Source organism: Siniperca chuatsi, linkage group LG7 (assembly GCF_020085105.1).
Source record: "Siniperca chuatsi isolate FFG_IHB_CAS linkage group LG7, ASM2008510v1, whole genome shotgun sequence".
Classification (NCBI taxonomy): Eukaryota; Metazoa; Chordata; class Actinopteri; order Centrarchiformes; family Sinipercidae; genus Siniperca; species Siniperca chuatsi.
In genome coordinates, this window is record NC_058048.1 from 21,570,005 (window position 1) to 21,594,788 (window position 24,784).

At 38.2% G+C, this 24,784-nt stretch overlaps 1 protein-coding gene across 9 annotated transcripts in view; it reads right to left on the bottom strand.

Moving 5' to 3' along the window:
- Positions 1–24,784, bottom strand: part of lrfn1 (leucine rich repeat and fibronectin type III domain containing 1) — a 168,660-nt gene that overhangs the window by 37,349 nt on the left and 106,527 nt on the right. For 7 of the 9 annotated variants that reach the window (XM_044203092.1, XM_044203088.1, XM_044203091.1 and 4 more), the window contains one exon: positions 10,342–10,393. The exons of 1 other annotated variant lie outside the window; for it this stretch is intronic. The gene's annotated coding sequence lies outside the window, so the exon portion shown is untranslated. Of the gene's footprint in view, positions 1–10,341; positions 10,394–15,429; positions 15,545–24,784 lie in introns of all 9 variants that reach the window. One more of the 9 variants, XM_044203095.1, reaches the window with a different exon arrangement.

Here is a 24,784-nt window from a genome sequence, read left to right on the forward strand (position 1 = left end):
CTTTCAGACTCTTTACTTTATTGTCTTGCATTTATTCTCTTCATTTTTTGTAATAATTTTGCTGTACTAGGACTCGTCTGTGGCTCAGAAGTCCATCGCAGGATTGGCGGTTCGATCCCAGGCTGTGTCGAAGTGTCCTTGAGCAAGAACCCCAAGTTGCTCCTGATGGTCAGCTCCGCCGTCATCGGTGTGTGAACATGTGAATCAGAGGCAAATTGTAAAGCACTTTGTCCGTTAAATGCAGTCCATTTACCGTTTGTGTTCCAAAACAGTGACAGTTTTTTGCAAATAATGGTATTTCCATTATCAATGAACCTGACCATTATTTGTACCTCTAATTGACTATTTGTTCAATCTATAAAATGTCAAAAATAATTGAAAAATACACATCATGATTTCACTGTTCCCCTCCTGAAACTACATAATGCCTGGCTAGCAGAGAAGTCCACACACAGACTTGAGTATTGCAGACTGGTGTTTCACTGTGAGACAGAGCCCAGTGATCAGCCCCGTCCACTGGGGAAAAGACAGAAAGTACTGCCTCGAAGTGATGATGAGTAAAATACGTGGATGGTGCAGTGAACCATCTCGTACATGTCACCTTCTGTAATGGTATTCACTTGATTAATTGAAGTTAACGTGTCTGGTTGTTGAAGCTTAAACACTCAAGTTTGCTGTGCATATCTGATGAAAGGTCAGCTCACTCCAATTTATTTGCCAAAAGGAGAGGACACAGTGGGAACAAGCACAGGCTGGGAATTTAATCAGAGTGCCACCCTGATGCTGAAACCTGGTTCTGCTCTGTAAGCAGCCTGCTTCACAACGACATGCACATCTTAATATGGGCAATGGTGCATGACTAATGATCAATGACTGCGACAAAGAAACTCCAATCATATCATTGTGACAAGTTTTGTTGACAAATGTTTAGTTAGGAAAAACAATGTTGATTGATATATAGACTTGAGGTCATTTCAATTTCACTACACAGTGCTTTAAAAACATGTTTCAACGTCAATTATGAGATGATATTTACTGATTATCCTGCTTAAATCTTCACACAGAGACGTGGCCATTTCTCATTTTGGATTCAGGAGAAAGAATTTCGCAGTCAGACAGATTCAAAGTGGGAAAGTGATTAGAGGAGTTATTGATCCATTTATTTGGGCAGCGTCTCTGTTAAAAGTGAGTGGACTTGACCTCAATTTGTGTCTGTAAGTCCCTTGATGACTGCATGCACTCAGAGAACGATTAAATCGACAACCGACAATAAAAAACTATTCCCCAGGCTGCAGTCTGCCTTTGAACAGTATATACACTTAGAGGCTGTAACAGTCAAGTGCACAATATGTGAATGACTAAATGACTTATACTGCGACACATCACGTTTATAGTAGGAGGGGGATTCAGTTTATGTTTCAATAGAGATAATATTCTCTTACTGATTTGCTATAAGGATACAATTCTGATAAAAATGGGTGAATTTAAATGAAGACGATTTTGCATTTAAAAAGAGGTTTGTCTCAGCAGACGCACTGCATTTCAAAGGGATTTATTGCATTTCATATCATGCACTATGCAACATTTTTAAGCTTTGTAAGCTGTAGAAGTTTTAATTTCATGTTTAAACTTTAAAGTTGTAATCCCTAAGATTTCATCCATGATTACCGTGGTAACAGCAAGTGCGGTTTAACACCACATCCAACATTTGTTGAGCAGCTACTTTGTCGTAAATACAACAGAGGGGTAACTGGTGTATCTTTTTCCATTATGTGATCTGATTTCATGCTACACGCGCCGTGTGTAGTTTTCTACATAACAGCAGGTCACAGTGGGGTTGATTACCTTCTTGTTCCATTACTTTCTGCAATATTTTAAACTGATCCGCTGATTAATAAAAATCTTAAGGATTATAACTTAAGTAAACCCAAGTAAACCACATTAAAATCTGCAGTGAATGCAAGAATTTATTGTTGTACGCCAGTACAACGGCAGTCCAGTATCATGACCATATAGTACTTCTGCAAAAATAGACTCAGCCTTCAAACAGTATAGACAGATAGTCCTGGAGATGTGAGCGTTTAAACCTTAGGAAATGCTTCACAGAGAGGGGATTCAGCCATCTTCCCTTTTTTCCTGGTAGTTGCTACAGCAAACCTCACATCAGCATGAATGAAGGAACAGCAGTGCTCTCTGGAGAGAGTATTGTCCTTACAATACAGTAAATGGTGTTTTTATATATGACCACAGCATTCTGTTATACCTCTCTCACCTCTTTCTTTGTTGTGCTCGCACTGTGATGAGGAAGGAGCTATATTTCACCTTGTTATTTACATATAGCTGTAATAATCCCCTCTGTTCCTTCCCCTCCACATTCATTTTATATTCAACAGTATTTACGATTACCGGCTTTGCGGCGCATACCCAAAACAGGCGGAGTAATGAATAAATTAAGCATTAGAGTGAAGGCAAAGTCCCACTCAGAGGTCACATGTATTATGCTTCCATTTTAAAACAGGCAGATCACTGAGGAATATGGCAGAAGAATACGTCCAGTCAGATGCAAGTGAGCAGCTGTAAATGGGCGGCCATCGGGGAGCACCTGAATAATTTATAGCTCTCCTTGTTGTGCTGCACAATCGGGGGGGTTATTTCAAACAAAGGGAACATGATGTCTGTTATGAATTTCTGTTATGCTTTGTCTAACCCTGTCATGTTTGTACTCATCATTTTCGTCCGCATTAGATTCATTTTATTTGATCTATCAAACCGCTGCCATGCAGTTGTAATTGATGCAGCTGTATGTGCTTTCCTGAGGTGTTTACAAAATAATAATAATTTTATAAAAAAGCAGTTTTGGGTGTTTGGATCAGAGAGCAGAAAACTGCATTTCAGCGTGCTCTTAATCTGGCAACTCTCATCTTCCTGCAGCCTGGGACGTCCCGCTACGTCTGTCTCCAGAGATGCCAGGTCTCACTGACACAATTCTCCAGAGAAACTCACAGCGTGAAGCGTTAAACATGGCACTTTTGTAAGGCATCATACTGAGAGGCTGTTTGCCTTTTCTTACCGAAACTCCACCAGCACATTTATTATCTCTTCTGCACTGGCTCCAACATGCTACAAGAAATATACTATTTAAAGTATATAAGTAAAGGAAAACCAAAATTTTAATCTTCATACAGTATGTCAGCAGCAACTTTCTTTCTGCTGCAACACCTTCCTCTGTGTACGGCAACATATTATATTTCTATGCGATTTTGATCTTAACCTAACATCCCATGTCAATGGCTGCAAGCTCACATTACTATCTGAGTTGTCCTTGTTGGACAGTAACGATAAAGACTGAAAGAAACATATACAGTAGCTATTAAAGCTATTATAGCTATTAACGGCACTAATACAAACAACAACAAGCAACCTTTAAGTGCCTTTTTGTATCATTATAGTGACTATCATGTCAGTCACATAAGACTACAGTTTTGTACTATTTTGTGATGATTAGTCTAGTCTGTTGTTGTAACCGTCTGCTTGTTGTATGTGTCTGTTTTGTAATGCTTTAACTAGGTTTTAGCTGCATCCTCCTATATGTGCTTTGATGTTGATTTGCTAATTAGTTGCCATTTGCAGGTAGCTGTACTAGTTTTGAGGCTCAAGGATAAACCAACAGAAACAACCAATGCCAGACAGAATTTAAGCAACACTACTAATTCCTTACTATGTTGGTAAAACAAGCAATGTAATATATTGTTTGAAATGGATATAAGCTTAACAAGCATTAACTACTGGAAATGTAACTGGACATGAATACATTATTCAGACATGAACAGAAAATGGGCTCAGAACTAGAGCTAGACTGATAAATCAGCCAGGTCGATATATTGGCAGATATTAGCTTATTACATATATATCGGTATCAGTGTATATGTCGGCCGATAAGTAACAGGAAATTGCAGTGCAGAAATACCAAAATAAGTTTGAGGTAACTTAGAAACAGTGATATCATTACATTGTTTGTCCACCAGAGAGCACTGACAAATAGATTTTTCAGCCCGCTCAGTATGTATTGGTTACAATTAAAAAGGAAAACAAATCGAAGGGATCCGTGCCAAGATTGTTTGTCAATGTTATGTGTTAGAAAAAAAATACTTGCAGTGAATCATTATCAGATTTTTTTAAATACCAAATATCATTAGTAGTATCGGCCTCAGAAATCCTATATCAGTCGGGCTATACTCTGAACAGATGCAAACATCTGAATTTGTGCAGTGATATTCATTTTCCATTACCCGAATGGCACAATGTGCCTCTCAACTTGAACACCTTCTTGTCAGAGTCACAACCTAGTCAAACTAAACACATAGACATCATTAACACAGTGTTGTAAACAGCAGAAGTCATTATTTCCAGTGATAGCAGTGTATAATATGTCCATCAAGAATGAACGTCCATAAATCCAATTTGATATCAAAATCTATGGTTAAAGGTAAAAAAGCATTTCTGTTACACAAAGTTATGCAAGTTTTTCTGCTGTTTGTTTTTGGTGAAATACTGGGTCCTTCTTTAGATCTCTGAAAATCCTTCAAATGAAACAATTAATGGAAGAAAAATCACTCTTTGGACTTTTTAATTCACAGCTTATGTCCATAATAAGGCATAACCAGTGATAAGAGGTTGCAAGTAGACATTAATTTCCGGTGTTGGTCCAGCTCACTTCCAGTGTGAATCCCAATATTAATATATAGATACATACAAACAGATGTTTTTGTGAAATAAACAGATACAGATAGTAGCTTTGCAATTATAAATTTTACACAGTAAATGTTCAAATGTTCATTGTTTCGACTGACATTTCCAAACACTCTCAGCAATCAGGAAGCCCTGAATATTTCATTCCAACAATCTCTTTTTATAACAAGCTCAGGTTTATTTCAATAAAACTCTTGTCTGTAAGCCACTGCATGTTATCTCACCTTAGAGCTAGCAAGTTGTCAGGAAGGTTTCTAATTTTGGAAACACATCCCTCAGAGGTAGGCCAACTAAAATTGAGGAAATACAGACTGCAGTTGAAGCCAAATCGGCCGGGGTGAGCTCTCAAGTCACAGAGCTCAGTGGAAATTTTTATGTCAGATTTTCACATGTCATATTACAACAATAGGAGTCTGAAAGAGGCTGCTGATCCTCTGATACAGGCACACAAGACTGCTAAAGAAAGCTTGTCTTTGGAATGTAAATGTACGTCGGTAGCCTATAAATACTGTATATACTGATACTACAAATAATGGGATATGTACATATAATGAAGTGATAACAAATTACCATATTCATTTGATCTTTTATTGAAACACACGTCTTTTTATTTAAATTTAAAATTGAGAGGAAATATTTACATTTCACTGTAGCTTTTAACAAAGATCCAAGAGGATTACATCCCATTTGCAGCTTGTCTTTGGGATCAGACAGCAATTTGCTGCTGTGTGAGATGGCAAGTCTTGCTGCACTGCACATGTGGGCAGCGAATGAGAGGAAAGTTTGCTCACCTCTCCATCATAATCTGTTCTTCATCAAAGAGATCTATTTTCTGCCCCCTTTGTACCTTTTCACTGGACTGCAAACTCTGACAAAGTGCCTGAGTCCGTGCTCCTTAATGATGACATATGAGCGTTATCCTGAGGATGTTGTCAGATCAGGGGATGTGCTGTGGGTGTAAACCTGGGTGGTGACACGTGGAGAGTAAATAAAAAATATGGTATTTTTTCCGTAATTTAAAAAGATGATTTATCTTTTGATGGAGTGCTGCTCTCAAAACGTCGAGAAACAATTGAAAGAAGCTCAAGGTGCTTTAACTTTAATTTAACTAACTGTTAAATTGAACTTAACATCGACTATTAACCCCTATTTTCTAATGTGTTTATCTATAATTGGGGGTGTCACTACTTGAGCCATTACCAGCAGAAGGAATCAAAACAGTTTAATATGTTTTTCAGCCGTAGAGTAACGAGTAATGTGTCCTCATAACTTCTGATTTTCAGGCAGCTGTATATGATACTTGTCTGTGATAAATACAAAATATGGTGCGATGCTGTTGAGCAAATTTTCCACAAACTGATTTTTGGGTCATTTTCAGACATCCATGGCGCTGCAGTAATGAAGATTAATTCACGAATCCTCAGATACACACACTCCTAAAAATGGATTCCATTGTGTGTGAAATCTAACTGTTGTTCAACTTGTTTTGACACAGTGCGTTTTGCAACAGCCATTTCTCAAACTGACACAGAATAAAGAAGGGTTGCGGCCTCCTCCTGTTTAATTATAGTGCCCTGAGAAAAGCAGCAGATGCCAACAAAAGACATCAAAACAGCTATTTGCATGAAGAGAGTCTGATTTCAAAATTACTCAAAAATCTATACTTTGGTGTACTGATATTTTCAGCGTGCTGGATGTGCTCTCATTGAGGAAAAGGATTAATCTAAGAACTCTGCAATTTCACAAGATATTAGACTCATGTTAACTGGTTTTGCTTTTTCTTGCTGTATGATAACATGAGAAAAACATTACTTTATTATTTAAAGTAATTTAGAACATGTGAGTCAGCTGCAAAAGATTGCGGGGACTGGAATATTTCGTTTAATGAAGAGTAATAAATGTTGTGTCTTTCTCTGTTTCAAACATACATACTAAAATGTATCCTCTGCATTGCTGCTTATAATCAATCATATATAAAATACCTTGCTTAAGGCTGGTTAATTATTACTAAGGATTATAGTATTTATTTTATTCTATACAGAAAACACTGGGTAGTTTTATAAACTGAGGTAATGCTTATGACAAACTTATTGTCAAACTTAAAGGAAGGAGAACTGTTAAATAAGCATTTTAACAGCACCCCAAAGTATCAGCACAAATTAGATTGCATGATATTTATTTATTTATAAATTATTTATGATTTATTTTGCTGAAAGTTTGTATAAAATGCATTTTAACTTTGTGTTTACTGTGTTTATACTGTGGCTGTCAGCAAGCAGTTTAAGACAGTATCAGGGTCACACAGATAAACCTGAATTGTTTTGCCTACTGAATTGACAACTCTGACAACTTTGATTCTGTAAAAAAGAAACAACAAATGTATTCGTTTTACATCTTTGTAGTTTGAGCAGAAAGAAATCTAATCAAAATGCGTGTCAACACGATTATCAGTGCATCTTTGAAGACTTTTTCTCCTAATAAACAGAGGAAACTACATTACAAACTACAACTTGTCCTTCAAATCTAAACTATCCCTAGCCTCCATAGCTCTCTTTGCATTATTGCTTAGTCCTTTTTGAATTTTCACCAACAGTATTCAAAAGCCTGTGGTGTATCTTTGTGGTAGCAAAGTGTCATGATGTTTGCAAATGGTTTTTCTCATTAAAAACGACTCCGTAAAGCAGACACATTTGCACTAACAAGGACATATGAAAACATTAACAAATGCATGAACCAGACTATAGAGAGTTATGAATCTGTATTAGCGCCCTGTGTTGCGCCCTGTTCTGTGCAGTCTTTCTGCATAAAACAGCTTTTAGAGGGAAACTAATGAAGCTCTAGCGAACGTTCAGTCAGGAAGACTATACATCTGCATGCTTAGGTGCAGTTAATTCTCATACCATTCTGCCATACACTCCTCTCACGCATGCTCACTCATATTTCCTGCTATCATTATCCAGGGCTGTCAGCTGCTCCATCAGCTGGTCTCATCTATCCAATAGTACAGTGACACACCTTCTTTGTCAACTCATCCTCTTACTACCGTCTGTTTAAATATAATTCTCTCTCTGCCTTCAGTACATTGTGCGCCCCTCCACCTCCCCATCACCCCCCAGTCTTAGCAGATCCATCAGCTCATCGTTCCATCAACCTCTTCAGCCATCAGCCTCATCATCAGCCACCACCACCACCACCGGTGTCTGGACTCCATGGGGGGATTTATTCTGCCGCTGCTCAGGGCAGATGCCCTTCATCACCAAAATCTCCCTGCGGAGTCTAAGCGCCAAAGACTTCTGTTCATTAAACAATTCTCCTGATTGAAATGAAAGTATTGTCACCTGGACCTCACATAATATGTCAAAGGTGTCAAACTCATTTACTGACCACATTCACCTTCATAAAGAAAATGAGGATAATTAATAATCTCATGACCACATCATCAACTTGTGTTTAATTTAACATCACACATTAAAATCTTCTAAGTGGCTAATGTGCTAAAAGCTTATTAAAAGAAATCAAAAAACCTAAATTAATCTGTTTCAAAGAACCAGATATTCAACCCAGCCCGTCCTCACTGACAATATTCTGCTCATTTCATTAAAACATAAGAAGCTTTACAACCCCTTTCATGTATTTCTAGATGAAAAAAATGGCTAATGCAATGGTTTTTGCCTTTCAAACTTTTGTTATTGCTCAAACTATGGATTATTAACTTTCTATTTCTACCCAATTGCCAAATTAGCTGATTAGCCTATTTCTGCTTCCCCATACAATGCTGAAACCAGACACTCCCCTTGTGCAGAAAAGCATCCTGCCGGACTGCCAGTTCAAAGCAAGAAAAATCAATGTCCTCTCACAGTGCCACATTATGTAAACCCCAGCCACCTGAAAACGATCAGGTTCAATATCTGCAACGTTTAGTGGATAAGCCTGGCGTGTGTGATATGGTGTCTGTGCAGTACTGTGATTTTTTTTACTTGCTTCTACTCCTGTACAAGCACACATACATGTAATGTTGCATTACAAAGTGTGCTTTGTGTAGTGTGCATTTATTATAATTAAAATAAAATAATGTTTGTGCTTAAAGTGCTTTACAGAAAAGGATGTTTTTAAAGGAACATCCTTCGACGAACTGTAAAGCCTTACAAGCAGAGAAGATCTTGAAACTTTAATGACTGTAATAAATTACTCTTGACGCTTTAGACCACAGATACAATCGCCATACCTCGTGATTACGGTAAGACACAAGAAAACTAATTTAGCCAAGGTATATCAAGTAAAATAACTTCTTTGTGCTCACATAATAACTTTTGTTTTAGAGCCTGGGAAAGTTGACACACAATTACTACTGTAGTGGCTTTTCATGACATTGATGAAGCTGTTAGTAAACGGCTGGAAAAGCCACAAGTCAAATCTTTCGGATCTATCACAGACTTCGACTTCTTACCAAATGCAGCAAGAAAGACATTTTGCAGGTTGTCAAAAATAAAGCAAATGGGAAAACAATAGAGGAAAAAACCCAAAGTAACTAAAAGCTTTTTTTTTTGCACAAGGGCATTTATGAAAACATGTCATTAAGAATATCCAGCTACTCCATTCTCCGAGAAGTGATAATGTGCTCTCGCAAGACTTTTAACAAAAGGAGCACACATATGACACAGGTTCATGCTGAGTTCATGTCATGTGAGAATTCAGCAGCTGAAGAACTGCTTTTATCTATCTGCAAACATAGAGGCAACTCGGTATGTCCTAGAACAGCAGCAGCACATAATAGACATTTACCTAGGGATCCCGATTAATGGTGATGAGAGCTTCCCTTCCATTAATCATTATTTACAGTATAAAGCAAATTCCTTTTAATATCTATGACCAACCACAAATTCCTATGAGGAATATCAGTGCTATGCCTGGTTATAAGTTTATCAAACCATCTATTGTATATATTCTCAATACGTGTTCACAGCAGCCCAGGGTGTTTTCCGCTGTTCATCAGAGGGTCTGTTTTCCCTATTGAGATAAGAAATTAAATCTGCAGGAGCAGAGGATGCTGGGTTTGCTGCAGGGTGGCGAAGCAGTAGCTCTGATAATGGAGCCGACTCCCATTGCGCAGGCTATGAGGCAAACAGCCGTGGCGCCAGCCCAACCCTGCCTATGTGAGAGGATAGCTAACAGTGTCACTCTGCAGAAGCTCGCTCTCTCTCCCTCTCTCTCTCTGTATGTGAACATGTTGTTAAATCTGAATGTGACAGAGAGGGGAGGAAAAGTACAAGATGCCGTCTTTTTGCATTCCTTTGAGTCTCCGTTTGACTTAATTTATGTGGGAGAAAAAGGAAGGAAAATGGGTAAAACTGTAGGGTATTCCTTTGTGTTTAATGTAGTGAGAATATGCATGCATGGTGAGTCAAACATACTGTGGAGTAAAAACTGAGTGATCGACAGAGTCAGAGGAAGGAAACAATTGTTTTCAGCATGTTGTTTTCAAAGCCTTTCCCTTCTATCACTTTCTGCTTATGTTCACAGTCTGGATGGGTTATGTGTGGTAGTATATTATGTAAATGTGAAGAGGGTTTTAATTTCAATTTGGGAACTCACCAGAATATTGTGTCGTTTTGGATGCTCCTCACAGGGTTCACTTCAAAGCAGTCTGCAGAGAGAAATAAACGGTCACACCTTAATGTGCAAGCACAAATAACATTGGGGGCCATACGGCACCAGTTGTAATAGTGTCAGAATCATAAAAAGGTTCAATTTATAGTTCAATCTTTGATTTCATCCCAGACTCAATACAAATGATTTGATATTTCTGTAGCAGTGGAAGAATCATTTTCTGCTCAGAGCCTCGCTGCCAGATGAAATTCAAGCAGAAATATAATTTTACCTGCCTCCTTCTTTAAAGATGATTTCCTGCTTTATACGCATAGCTAATATTTGTCTTTAGCCTGTATAATAATTAACATTGGACTGTACATGGAAACACTTGCATTGCCTTGTAGTTTGCTTTCACATTGTATTTTCATTACAGCTATTAAATGCAAGCAATGAATTAAATGAATACTGACTGGTGAATACACAACATATAGCACTCTTCCTTTGTGCTTTACAGTAAGTAATGAGCTGCTGCCCTTGTATACCATTGTGTCATTACCATATTATTCAAAAACCCTATGGAATTTATAAAGTTTAATAAAGCCAATACATATAATAGAGTGACAGAGAAACATCATAAGTGACTATATTTTCAAATACTACATGTTAATGGTGGAAAATATTTTAAAATACACTCCAGTTAGGTCTGAATGATATGCAAAAAAAAAAATCATATTGCAATTATTTTGACAGATATTGCAATTGCGATATGAGTCACGATTTTACCAAAAAAGCATGTTCCTTTACGTTTGGAGAATATAACTTGTAGGCCGGGGCATCTCTGTAGCACCACAATGCTTCATTTATAGTGGTATGTTGTGACACATTTTACCTTTATCAAATTGCAGCTCCTGCGATTCGGATATTGCACTTGGCCATATTGCGTTTTCAATAATATTTAGATTCTTTGTTTAGCCCTAACTCCAGTTAAATGCAAGTCCAATACTACAGCCTCCACGTTGACCATAGACTTGAAGCCTATATGGGTGGTAACAGACAACCCACCACAGCTCATTACTTTTAATTAGCCCCACCTTTTTAGTTTATTAGTGACAGCTGCACTGATTCTGACCTTGTGAACCGTTTTGCACTGCCGATGAACATTAACGTTTAGCCTACTACCTTCAAACTAAAAGGCCAAGGTGTTAAACAGGTTTTACAGGTGGGTGACAGGGATGCAGTGTAATTTGCTGTCACTGGTCCACATCATGGCAGGAAAAGGTACATTGTTGTATTTGTATCCAGTTTTTTTAAAGACCAGTAAATTACTTTCCACGTTCTTATCACGTGTCCTGTGCTATGTCTTGGCATATGCCAAATAAAGGTTAAAAAAACAAAACATTTTTGAGTATTTATACTGTATGATTTTCCTGTAAAACTAATTAAATATTTTTGATGAGTCATCTTGCATTTGGGGGCGTAAACATAAATCTAACCCATCAAATGTAATTTAAGGCAACTAGCTAACCCTGCCCATCACAAAAACTGCACTTGACATTTACTTTGTGGTTCGTAGTAGCTAGCACAGAGAAATCATGTGTTGGTGGTGTGTGTTTGGATTCCAGTTAGGAAAAAACTTTGATTACATTTCCAAAGGAGTGTGGCTGCAGTTTTATGTATTAAATTATTCTCCCCCTCATGATCTGACAACATGAGTGAGGGAAGTGTGGAGACACGTAATCCTCTACAGCTCTGTATTGCTGTAATTCTCCGGAGATTAGTGCTCGCTGTGCCATGCCTACCTTTTACTTTACATGCCTACTTTTAGCTTTCTGTTCTCACACATGGAAAATCTGCAGTTTACAATGATATAGGCTATGGGTTAACGATAACGATATGCTCCTTGGTCTTAAGTAATGTTTGGTTACTACTAGGGTTGCCAACTTTCTGAAATAGAAATATGGAACGCTGGCGCCAGCGTGGGAGGGGGGAAGAGAGGGAAGTGAAGGGACAGTTAACGAGAGAGTGAGCGAGCTGCAAGCCGCAAACAGCTGTTTCTATGTGCCTCCCCTTGCAGATTTTGACAGAGAATTGTTCATAAATTTAAAAAATAAGAGTGAATGAAATGAGAAGCTCTGTTTGGGTAGTGGAACATAACGTGATAGACAGGCTGAGGGAGAGAGCAGGGGAAGAGGGAGAGGAATATCTCATATAAATAGCCCCGTCTTAATACTAACCTGTAATATTTTTCTCCCATAGACTTGCACTGAATTGATTCTCAAAAATACAGAACAAAGCACGTCCCGTCCCTAAGCTAGTTAGTCAGACATGATTTCAACTGCAGCTTATGTTAGAGCAGATAAACACACTGTTTAATCCATTCCTTACACTTTTGCGCTTCTGTATTTGGTTTTGTAAAGGCATAAAAAAAACACCACCCACTAGTATCACTCATCCTTTAAAACACTTTTTAGTTTATTCCAGTGACTGATTTCAGAAAATCTAACTGCATTTATAGACTTTACTTACTTTACTGAGAGCACATAAATGCTGTACATGAATATGAGCAGTGCAGTTGCAAAAAACATCATCTTCTCTGGTACAGTGGTTTGAGTGGCATCAATCTCACATTCACAAAACTTAATTCTGCAGGACTAGGATGAACAAAACAGGTTAGGTGTAGAGTACACAAACAAACTTCTTGGAACTCATTTAAACTGCCACACTGTACTGTACATAGGCTAAAACTATTCAAGGGAGTCACAATTTCTTCTCTCTCTCCCAAAAACTGAAGGCGCACGTGGAGTAATCACAGTTAATTAAAGTTTTTGTAGATGAAGAAAAACCACTTTCCAATTTTTTTCCCTTTTTTAGGAAACAGAGGAATAGCTCTGATTCTCCACTGTCAGATTTAATTGCCAAAGCAGCAATCTTGATTAGGATCTCAACAGTCCTTTTTTATCAGCCCCAGCCAAAGCAACACAGGGTGTTTGTCCAAGCAAGACATATTTACCAACCCAAACTCTCACTTCTACTGAGTGTAAACACAGTAGGCCTCCACAAAGGACCCTGACATTGAGAGCAACCTTCAAAGGTTGTTCAGTGGCCATCCATTACATCCAAAGGAGACATGGCTCTTCTTCTTCTTTAGTGTCATGTTTGCAACTCACTTCCTTCCTACAAGATCCCCCTTAACATATTAACATTTAGCTAAAATATAAAATCTTCCCAGGATTCAGTGACATATCGCCCAGTGTGGGTATTTGGTCTGCCTGGGTTTTGGTGGTAAGTTTTTTTAATACAACTTAAATCCTTTACTTTCAAAATGCCATTACGTAACGTTCAACGGCCAGCTTTCCGACTGACCTAAGACAGTGATGTGAGAAGTACAATTTCACGCATGCCGCACTTCACCAAGACGTCCATCTTATGTTCATGTTCCCTGAAGCATCCAACACTAAGGAATTGATTTAAACATACTGCACTCCACACACTCGCACTGCAAATATCACCAGATATGCTGCTTTAGCTGTAATCCTACATATTGTGACAGCATGCTAACTGCCCCTCCATCTATTCATCAAACTCCCACGCAGACACATCAAACACATACACTGCACGCACATAGACTTCAATACAGTGACAAAGCAATTAGGCTTGTGAGAGGATTTTCTACTCAACATTTTAGTTATTGTTGTTACTTTTCTAATTAAAAACACTGGTAGTGGCATGTGTGATTTGCAGCAGAGAGGGGAAAAGGCTGCACACTCAAAAACAAAAGCAGTTTTGTTTCAAAACATCCTTCAAAGATCAAATGTTATTAAGCTCATGTACTTCTTCCTGCCATTTCTGCATTTGTGCTAATGCTACAGGATAACTGAAACACAGGCTTTTAAAGCATAACTGGTTTAGTGAAAAGAAATATAGGAAGCAGGAAATATTTGATATTTTTGCTTGGAAATATGACACTTGATAGATTATCAAAATAGTTGCTAATTTAGTTTATGTCAATTGACTACTCAATTAATCGAATAATAGTTTCAGCTCTAAAACAATATCACAGATTTAGATTCACACACATCTGCACACATACAGTTGTTTATATAATTAGACATGTACATATAAGCCTCATGATTTATACATGATTGATGATTCCTTAGATACTAAAACTGCAGCTGTCAGGGCGGTGGTTTGCTTTTTTCTGTTTTTCTAAACCCAGTGTAGCAACCCTGCCTTCTCATTTACGGCCATCCTCAAGGACAAATTACTATGTCTTCAGTGTTTCAGGACCTCAGAGCTTCAGTACACAGGGTGAGGTAGGCGTTTGGATTATGTCTCCACATAGTGACAGAATAGTGACATTTTTTCACTGATGCAGTATTTATGCAGATGGGCATTCAACACATAGTTTCATACTAAAAACGAACTATTGCCTGTATTTTGCAGCAGCTGTTAGTCTTTGGTGTGTGACTAGAGGCCAGTGATGTCCATAGAAACATTATCACCTCTCAGTCGAAACACCCTCTAGAATTCTTAATGAAAAGTGAAAAAGAACCTGCTACAGGGCCTCTCTATAGCAGTGTCTAAACCATGTGTGAAAATGCTAGGCAAACAGCACATTCACATTACTCTGCCTGACTTGCCACAAGGCTAAAATACATTTTGAGGCCAGGACCCACATTGCTATTATAAAACCTCCAATAAAAAACAAATAAAGAAACACATATTTGATCTTGGGCCATGGTGAACTTAAGTTGGATGAATTTTGTAAAGTGGCAAGTGGCTAGCCTATGGAGAATGAGTAAGGGCTAGTTATTCTGCCTGTTGAATCCCCATCTCTTGAAGCAATCAGTGTGGAATACAAAACATGAGGTGGCATGGTGATAAAGGAAAGGATGTGAGAAATATCAGCTCCAATACACTGCATGCTTAACTGATGGCTTGGCTGCAGCGTTTGCCTCTGTTACGCATGTTAAGCATGTTGTCATTTTCATCAGATACCAAACAGCCGTGTTACACTGCTGCCTTCACTGAGTGTGATTTAACAGACAGCATATGGTTCTCTTAGATTGCCCACACAGTTGGCACACTGACCATTAATAGTACCTCCAGGGCGGCCAATGTGACCTCCAGAGATGAGAGAGCTCCAGACAAAGGCAACAACCCAAGGCAAAGTAGAGGCCAGTACTGCAGGCTGCACTGTAGAGAGCTGGAACACATGAGTACACAGAGATAATGGTGGTGGCGGAGGTGTAAAATGATGAGGAAAACATTGTGCTGATGTTTTACAATAACATTTACCATGACTAGGACTCCTTTGTTAGGAAGGAAATCTAGTCGTGGTGCAGACAGTGACCGTGGTGACACTGAGCAATAATACAAGTTGCCTGAGAGAATCACATCAAATAATATACGCTCTAATAATTGCTCTGGTTATGCAGCTATTTTTAATTTAAAAAAAAAAAACAGTTACATTTGCAAGTCTGTGTTATCCTAAACCATGTCCCACATATATAAGTCAGTGAACAAAGGGGAAGATGGTAACTGAATAGTGCACTTAGTCATCTCATATGAATAATTATGCAATAAGCATAGGACAAAGTTGTGCACCAGTGGCCACAGAGGTCAGCAGGGTGAACCTCCAACATGCAGACTACGAGCATGCGAGATCAGAGTTTCCCTCCTTTCTTGATGAGTCAGGGAGGATCGTCTCTGTTGCTCATGATCTGATACTCTGGTAGTAAGCTCTTTCCCCTCCCCTTTCCCCCTTGTGAGCTGAAGCCTCTGATGATGCCCGTACTGCTATTTATACACTTAGCCATGCTCAGCACATTTACCAGTACCACATACATAATCAGTAGGTATGAGAGACAAGTGCATGAGATGTGCAAGAAGGACTGGTTTGCTTTAACACAGCAACTTCTGGCTTCCTACCTTCACAGAGCAATGTACAACGTTTGCAACAGTTCTGACTCCATCTCTATCATCACTTATGACTGATTTATGATTGATTCTTGATTTATGATGTGAATACATCATTAATAGGCTATAACTGAATACATTTACCACCAAATGATTTGTGCATTTATTTTGCTGCTGTCTGCTAATTACTAAATCTGTGTTCTAATGCATGTTACAACACAGGCTTTAAATGGTAAATAACAATAAAGGTATTGTGTTAATATTCTGAACTAACAAGGTGATACATGCATACATGCATGCACACAACAGCGGCAGAGAAGCAAATAGTGCACGCGCTAAGAATAGTGTTCATGTGCCCAGAGCGTGATCTGAACCTGAAAGTTATTTTTTTTTAATAGACTTTGATCAAATATACAGTATCATCTGCAGGACAGGTTGGGGTGAGCTTCTGTAATGGCAGATTATGTCAGCTGCGTCCTTCCCCTTTAAAAGCAGCAGACTGTTTCCTAATGGGCTGCAAGGAGAATCCAGTCTGGCTTCTCCTTTGAGTAAACTGTTCATGTGCAGGAAGTGCCAAGGCCCAAAGCACAAATGTACAGCACCCCAAATACGATTATACAACACTCCAAATATTCTTCCAATGGTACATCATGTTCCTGTTTAAAGTGAATTTGCGTTTTTAGGAGACACTAAAATTGAGCATCGTATGTGCATGTAGTTATTTACCAAACAATGAAACCTGTCCTGTTAGGTTATAAATACAGTAACTAGCATGACAGTAAAATGTGTGCTCATTATTTTTGTCTGTTGCATGATTCAATATTGCATTCAATTACTCATACCATTTAAAAATGTTCTAGGATCTTAGATGGAGCTCAGGGTGCTATACTTGGAGTCTTTGAGCTAGCTTACTAACCAGGGGCCAGATGCATAAAACCAACTACAACTGTACGCACAAAGATAGATTTGTCAGATTTATAAAGCCGTGCGTACACCTGGTTCTGTTAAATCTAAATTATTGTGGAATTGGGCGCACACAAGCCCCATTTCCACTCCCATAGTTAGCCATAAACATTCATATGAATACTTGTGCCCGCTCCACCACTCATTAGACCAAAGAAGAAGTTCTTTTATAAATACCAGTTTACGAGTGGGAAATGACGAATGCATGTTTTTTGTGCATACTTATCGGTTATACATCTAGCCTTGGTGTTCAGAAAAGCACAGAAGTTTGTGTACTTCTAGGTAGAGCCTGGTGCCATGTCAGGTGATTAAATTAATTAATGAAGGGACTCCCACTGATTTGAATAATTGTGTAATTTCACTTTGAAAACATGCAGCACATCCTTTAAATTAATGTATCATTCCCGCTGCTGTATGCTGGCTACAGGTCATTTAATCAACTGAAAGGGAAGACTCTCATACATTCTACATGTAGTTGTGCATGATTTTATTGGCAAAAATCAACCATTAATTAAACCCATTATTAATTACACACACATTTAATGTAATTACATTAAATGGTGGATGAACATCTTAAATCAAATTTAGATATTAATTTTAATGTTCAAGATGAAAAATGTACATAAAAGTAAAAGGGGGGAAAGTAAACATTCATGAAAGGGTTTTATTTTTGTGATTTTGAAGATCTGTGTGTGTGCCTTCACACAAGCCTTGAAAAGTTCTACTGGCACTTTCTTTTAAATTTTGAGGTCGTTGCATAAACACAACCTCCGCCTGCATAGCACCTTTTAAAAGAGTTTTTTTCAACCAGTCTGCTTGGCACCAATGAGTCAAAACAGCTGTTTGGGGAAACCGTTGTCCCTTTACCTTGGCGCAATCAAGCTTGATCTGAGCCACAAAAGGCACATGCACAAACCTTGAACTAGCATTGCGCCACCTGCATTTACACCTGCATGGAAACAGAACAGCAAGTCTTTTGTTACTGACAAGGTTTCAATACATAAAAAAGCAAAAAGAGAAGCCAAGACTATGGCTTCGCCAAGCAGTTACTTTAAAACCCTGCTACATACAGGCAGTCACTGCACTGATCAAACTAGCCATTTATTGTTAGATGTACCCATTCAGAAAAAAAAATAAAGACAACACAAGTCAGGAAGACTGATGAGAGTTAGCTTACAGCACTGTCAGGGTTGAACATGGAATGAGAACTTCCTTTTAAGTATGCTGGAGAGGCAGTTAAACGCATTTTGAGGATCATTTTAAACCCAAATGTGTCATTTACAGGCCCACAGCTTATTACCACCTATATAATAATGTGAACGATGATATAGTGCTTAATTTTTCAAAATATCTAAAACACAGCAAACCATGTCCAAATACCAAATTATTATCAAATGGGTAGAATGAAACTATAACAGATCCCTTCATATTAAAGCATGAAGATATTAGGGCTGTTTTTTATATTATTATATGTGCATTACCAAAAAGATCCCAAATAGCCCATGAAATAAGAAATAGTAATCAAACATTATTGGGAGTAAACCCGGAAGCTGGAAACCTTTTATGGCATATGTGCCAGGTGAGCAATTCTCATTGGACTGAATAGGCGCCATCTTTGGGTCCGGTATCCAGTTCTAATAATGTATCCACACTATAAATTGCAGTTTTCCTGCAATATAGCTTAATTTTAACTTTCTTTTCCATTATTGTCCATTTGTTACAATATAGTGGAGCATACTACAGTTCACTCACAGAAAATTGTAATTACAGTGAATTTTCAATTTACTTCAGTTTAAACTCATTTAAAACAATTCAACTGGAATTCACAAGTTTTGAATTGAGCACAACCCCGCTGATCAGTTTTCCTGGCTTTCACACCATGTACTGTATACTTTAGGGATAAGAAAGTATACAAAATGGATGGATGACTTCCACATTCAAACGTTCCATGTTCTACATTTATCACATTAAAACATTTAAAACCTTCAACTGATCAATGAAATCTTTAAGAATATCCAGATTCTACAGCAGAATGTGAAGTCTATGATACAGTAAGATGAGATGAGATACAATGAAACTTTAATGAGTTCCATGAAGAAACTGGGCTCCTGCACCAGCAAATATTGATAGGATATAATAACAACATCCTGAAATATGTTGCGTTCAACACTGAATGCCATTTCCAATATGTTAAGTGTAGGCTTTCAAATGCTTGGCAGTATTATAAAGAAGCAAAAACAATGCCATTTTCAGCATTTAGCAACATCTGAATGCGTAACGTCACCAATTTGCCTGAAACTGCTTGTTTTGAAAAGCGATTGTTTTCATAGCTCTCTCAGACAGTCATGGTCAGCTGGACTTGGACAGCCTTGCTTAGTCACGCTGACAGAACAGTGCTTCCACAAAACACCAGAAAAGCCCTGTTATGATCCACAGTTACAGTCTCATTTGAACTCGGGCACCAAAGTGCAGAGTGCTATTGTTTGTTTAGCCCCAGAGATGTGCTTGAGTGTTAGCTTTCTGTGTCCAATTATTTACTTTAATATCTGCAGGGCCCATAAATGCCACAACGTTGGGGTGCAAAGAATAAAACTTAGCTTGGAATCCTCTTCATGATATTTTATTAGACGGGACAGCATTTCACCAATGGTTTAAATATGTTTTGTCATCATAGTGTCAGTGGATCTGCAGTAACATTTATATCACTGCAGTGGCTAATAATAGCACCCTGCCAGCTACCACTGCAAACACTGTGATCGGAAACAACAGTAAGCCTGTAAAACTGTTGTATCCTATCCATTCATGTCAGTGTATTGACATCCTCGCTGATATTGAAAGGGATTATGTGACTTAAGTCTGCATGTTTTGCATGCCTGAAGAAGTGTTCTACTTGGATGGAAGCTGATCTTGCCTTGCCAGTCAGCTCTGTCTGAATACTGACTTCCTCCTTCGCAGATAATCCCATGAAAAAGACAACTCTTTAATGCCTAACATCCTTAACACAGCTCTCTCAATTCCTTGAATCAGAATTAGCCACCATGGACGCCCAATCCATTTTGTGCCTCACCGTGGACCTTTTCCTCATGTCACTGACGATGTGCCATGAACATGAATCAGGTTCAGAGTGATTGGAATAAAAAGGCATCACTGATAAGGAATGTTTTGGTGACTGATGATGGGCATACAAGGCACACGGAGGCCCTGTTTGTTGCTGTTGCAATATTACAGCATCTTAAATTCTCTCCTCTCTACAGTATGGATGTGTTATACAGTCTAATTTCTTTGCTATTCATCTTATGTTGGATTCAAAACAGATGCAGCTCAAGCCTCTCTGGGTCTTCACTGCAAAAAAGTTGCAGATTTCCATTAAGATGAATTGGGAAATGCTCTGATAGAATGGCCACAAAAACTCATTGTTTACTGGAGGGTTTCATGAAAAGACAATAAGTGATTTGTTTTTTGACAGTAATCCTGTTTCTTATGTGTCTAAAAAGACCTCCTGCCACACATTTATGATGTGTTTTTTTTGTGAATTTTTCGAGGAGTCAATACAGATTTTTAACCCTTCCATATTCTTCCATGTTACATTATGATATTGTGGAAGGCAAAAACACGTCCTCCTTTATATTTTAAGTCCTCCATAAAGTGGACAGCTGGGTCTAGTTCAGGACATCTGTGCTTGATAAAGATGAAAGAAGGCTGAAGGAAAGTACAATAAATATGAGCATGGGTCTGCATGGGTAAATGACATTACTGGCCAAATGCTTTCTACACCATCCACCAGATTGTGAGGAGGGGGAGTGAAAGGAAGAGAGGTCGCGATGACTGCAGTCAAACAGATTGTTTGCTAAGAAATGTCAATCAAAATGTTATGCCCTCGAGTGCAGGTGGAGTCAGCTCACCTGCACACAGTGCTTACTTAAGATAAGTTTGAAGAGAAAGTCTAAAATATATACAGTATATTGGTACCACTTTTAATTTGTCACCCTTTATAAAGTTGTAACTAATGGGTTTATTAATGGGTAATGAATAATTAACTGATGCTTTATAGATCAGTTATAAGCCATTATTGAGAACAACTGGATGCTGTCACAATCTTTTGTAGCTGCAGGGCATCTAGGCCATAATCTGTTTATCAACTACTCATTAACATTTAAAGCTGCAGAATAGATGGATTTTTGTAAAAAGCCTTTATCAATGACTTTTTACCATTTATACCTTATGAACTGGCTTATTAGAAAGTGAGGAACTCATGCCCTTTTATTATTTTTTTTTAAAACATGTGTAACTGCAGAATTGATGATTTCTTACCTAGCTACTGGTAAATTATTATAAAGCCATTAATTATAACTTCACAAAAGTGGTGCTTTATGAGAATGTGGTACCAGGTTTTAGGTGATTTCATTACATCAAGATATTTTTATGATAAGGAACAGTAAGAGCAGTAAACTAGTAAAATTCAAGTGCAAAGAAACAAGTACAGAAAACCACAATAATAAGAATAAAATACTAAATAGAGTTACACAGACAGGAAGACATTGCAAGATGAAAGATTAGTTGGAAACTTCTCTAATTGAAATAGTATGTATGTAAGTATGTTTTAAACTCTTACTTAAAAGGAGTAGTTCGGCATTTTAGAAAATATGCTTAAAGTTAGATGAGAAGTTCAACACTACTCTTATCTATGTCTCATGTTTCCAGTCTTTTTGCTAAGCTAAGCTAGCCATCTCCTGGCTGTAGCTTCATATTGTACGGTCAGATATGGGAAGTCTATCTATTTTCTCATCTAACTCAATGAGAAAGCGGATAAGCATATATCCCAAAATGTCAAACTATTCCATTAAAAAGGTGTCCTCCCAAATAACTTTGGTATTCCACAGTTTTCTTATGACTGTTTTCTAAATATCTAACAAAGGATTAAAGGTAATGTAAAGACACATAAAACAACAGGGAGTCTGCAATAGAGGCTGGTCCACCACCATCTACAGCTTTATATACAAGCTAAAGGACACATAAAACCAGGTGAGAGAGGTTAAAAGGATGTTAAAAGTTAGTTTGATTTAAGAATATCCAAGCTGACCCCTTTACATGTGAACACATGACTGCACACATTAATCCTACACTAATGAGCACGTCTAGATTTCTGTGCCTAACCAAAAGACACTCCTACCTGCATTTCAAACAAAATAAATATTATTGCAATTATTAATAATTAATAAATAATTATTACAATGCCTTTCTATACTGTAATATTATTTGAACCCTTTCAAAGAAGTTAAGTTTCGTGTATCCATGTTAAATAGCTGCATATGTAGCATTACCATAGCCTGTACTGTATATATAATCTGCCCTTTCAAAAGCTCTTGTGCAATTTCCTTGGTTTTCTACAGTGTCGCAATGTAATATAAGACTGATGTAACCTTGCAATGGATTATCTCCCAATTTAGCTACCCTGTTGACATCTTTAGTGCTGATTCTGGAACCATTTCATTATTTTTATGCAAATGTGATTTTAACATAAGGGAATGGTGACTAAAAGTAAATGAGAAATACAGTATGAATGTATTATATCAGTCAAATCAAGTCCAATCAAACATTGGAACTTATTGTAATCTACAGCAAGCAAAATATGTGCTAAAATATGTTAAACTATTAAGCAACGATGCAGATGTTTTTAATCCATATGCATATGGAGTGCAGTGTTGGAATCAATGTAAATCATAATGAAAAGACAATGTCAAATCAGCTCCCTCAGAAAAAACAACATCTTTAAGCCTCATGAAAAACCTTTAGGCACATTCATATAAATGAGGTCAAATGTGGTTAGTAACAGTCAATTGCAGCCCCACATTAACAAACCACCATATGCTTTTCTGCACATTTTAGTTACATGAATCTAAGATGACTAGATGGCCTTGTATTATGCTGCCTTTGACCACTGAGAACAAGAGATGAGGGTGTTGAGAATTTTTTTTTATTGTTGATTGTTAATGGCCCTGGGAGCAATGAGAGACAAAGCAATGAAATGGCTTTCTAATGTCTTGTTGCACCATGAGAATGAGGCAGAGAGGAGTGAAAGGGTTTTTGTTCCGCCAAGGTCAATTGTTCCACGTTGATTTTATTATGAAGTGGAAAAGAGCTTGATAATAAGCTTGCTTAACAGCTGTGTTTCAAAAGTTATTGTGGGTTCAACAATAATAACTGAGAACGTATTGTGTTTTAAGTGCGGGTGTGGAGTAAACCTATTTTATCTTTATTGCCAAAATAAGTAATAGCTGGACAAAGCCTTTTTTTGCTGCACAGACCCCAAGTCGTCGAGACAGTGTTAGGTTGCAATTTGAGCTGCGCTTGACAGCATCCATTATTTATGACAGCGCCCTCTACATATTCAAACAGGCACATTAATTAACATGGTTCGTCAGTTGTGTTTTATGTTACTGGAAGAATCTTGACCGGGCCAGCAAAAAACATGAAGTGCACACACCGAGCTATTTATCATTAATTTCATCATTTACATTTAGGTTGGAAAGAGGAATCTAATTATGTAACCCAAGCCATGTTTTATCCCTTATGGGAATAACCAGTGAAATAAGACTCACCCCGCACAGTTTAAAGCTAGATTTCAGATTGGTGTCACTGGAGTTAATCCCATTATGGGGGCAAATAGGAGCCAGGGTGAAAGAACGGATATGTATACATAGAAAATGGGATCAGTGCAGAGATTCAGCCAACCATCTATGTAGGGGTGAACTCATGGTTTAATGGATTAAACCCAGTCAAGCCTTGATGATTAACCTGACCCCCTTGTTGGAGAGTTGCCCCCTTAAACCTCAAAGCTTGGGTATGTTTCTGCTCTCGATCCGGATGATGGGAGGTTTGAATCCAAACTGTCCTACAATCGTGGCCACCAGCATCAGACAAGGCCCTTGGACACCCCGCAGATCCATCTGTGAAAGGCAGATGACGGGGGAGTTTGACTCGTACAACACACCACGCCATGACTCACAGATGGAAGCCAGCTCAGGCAGGATTTGTCACCATAATAGGAACGGTGTCTGTATATGTGTACTGTATGTGCGCGCATGTGCTCGTGTGTATGCACGTCTTGTGAGGGTGTCTGTGAGCACGTAAATATATGTGTGGTGAGACTGTGGTGTTGACTTTCAGCGGAAAGGGGGTGGGTGGAGGAGAGGCGCTTTGACAAGTGTGTGATGCATGCTCCTGTGACGGCAGCAGCCATCAGAGAGCAGTGGGCTGTCAGAGACCGATAACCCAGACAGGAGGGGTTTACCACGACCCCTGTCACTGGGCCTAATCCACAGTTCAGTGAGGCCCTTGATACATAGCCTTTTAAATGTACACTGGAGTATGCTACTGGCTTTTGGGAATTTTTTAAAAGCAGACTGAAGGCCTTTTTTTTTAAACTACAGATTTAGAGCTAAAATAATGTGTAGACGCTACAAGTTGTGCTTTTAACAAATGACAACTGTAGATGTGAGTAAAATGTGGATACCGAATTCATAAGTTAATTGAAAGCAAACCTGTTCCTGCAGGGTTACTTCCT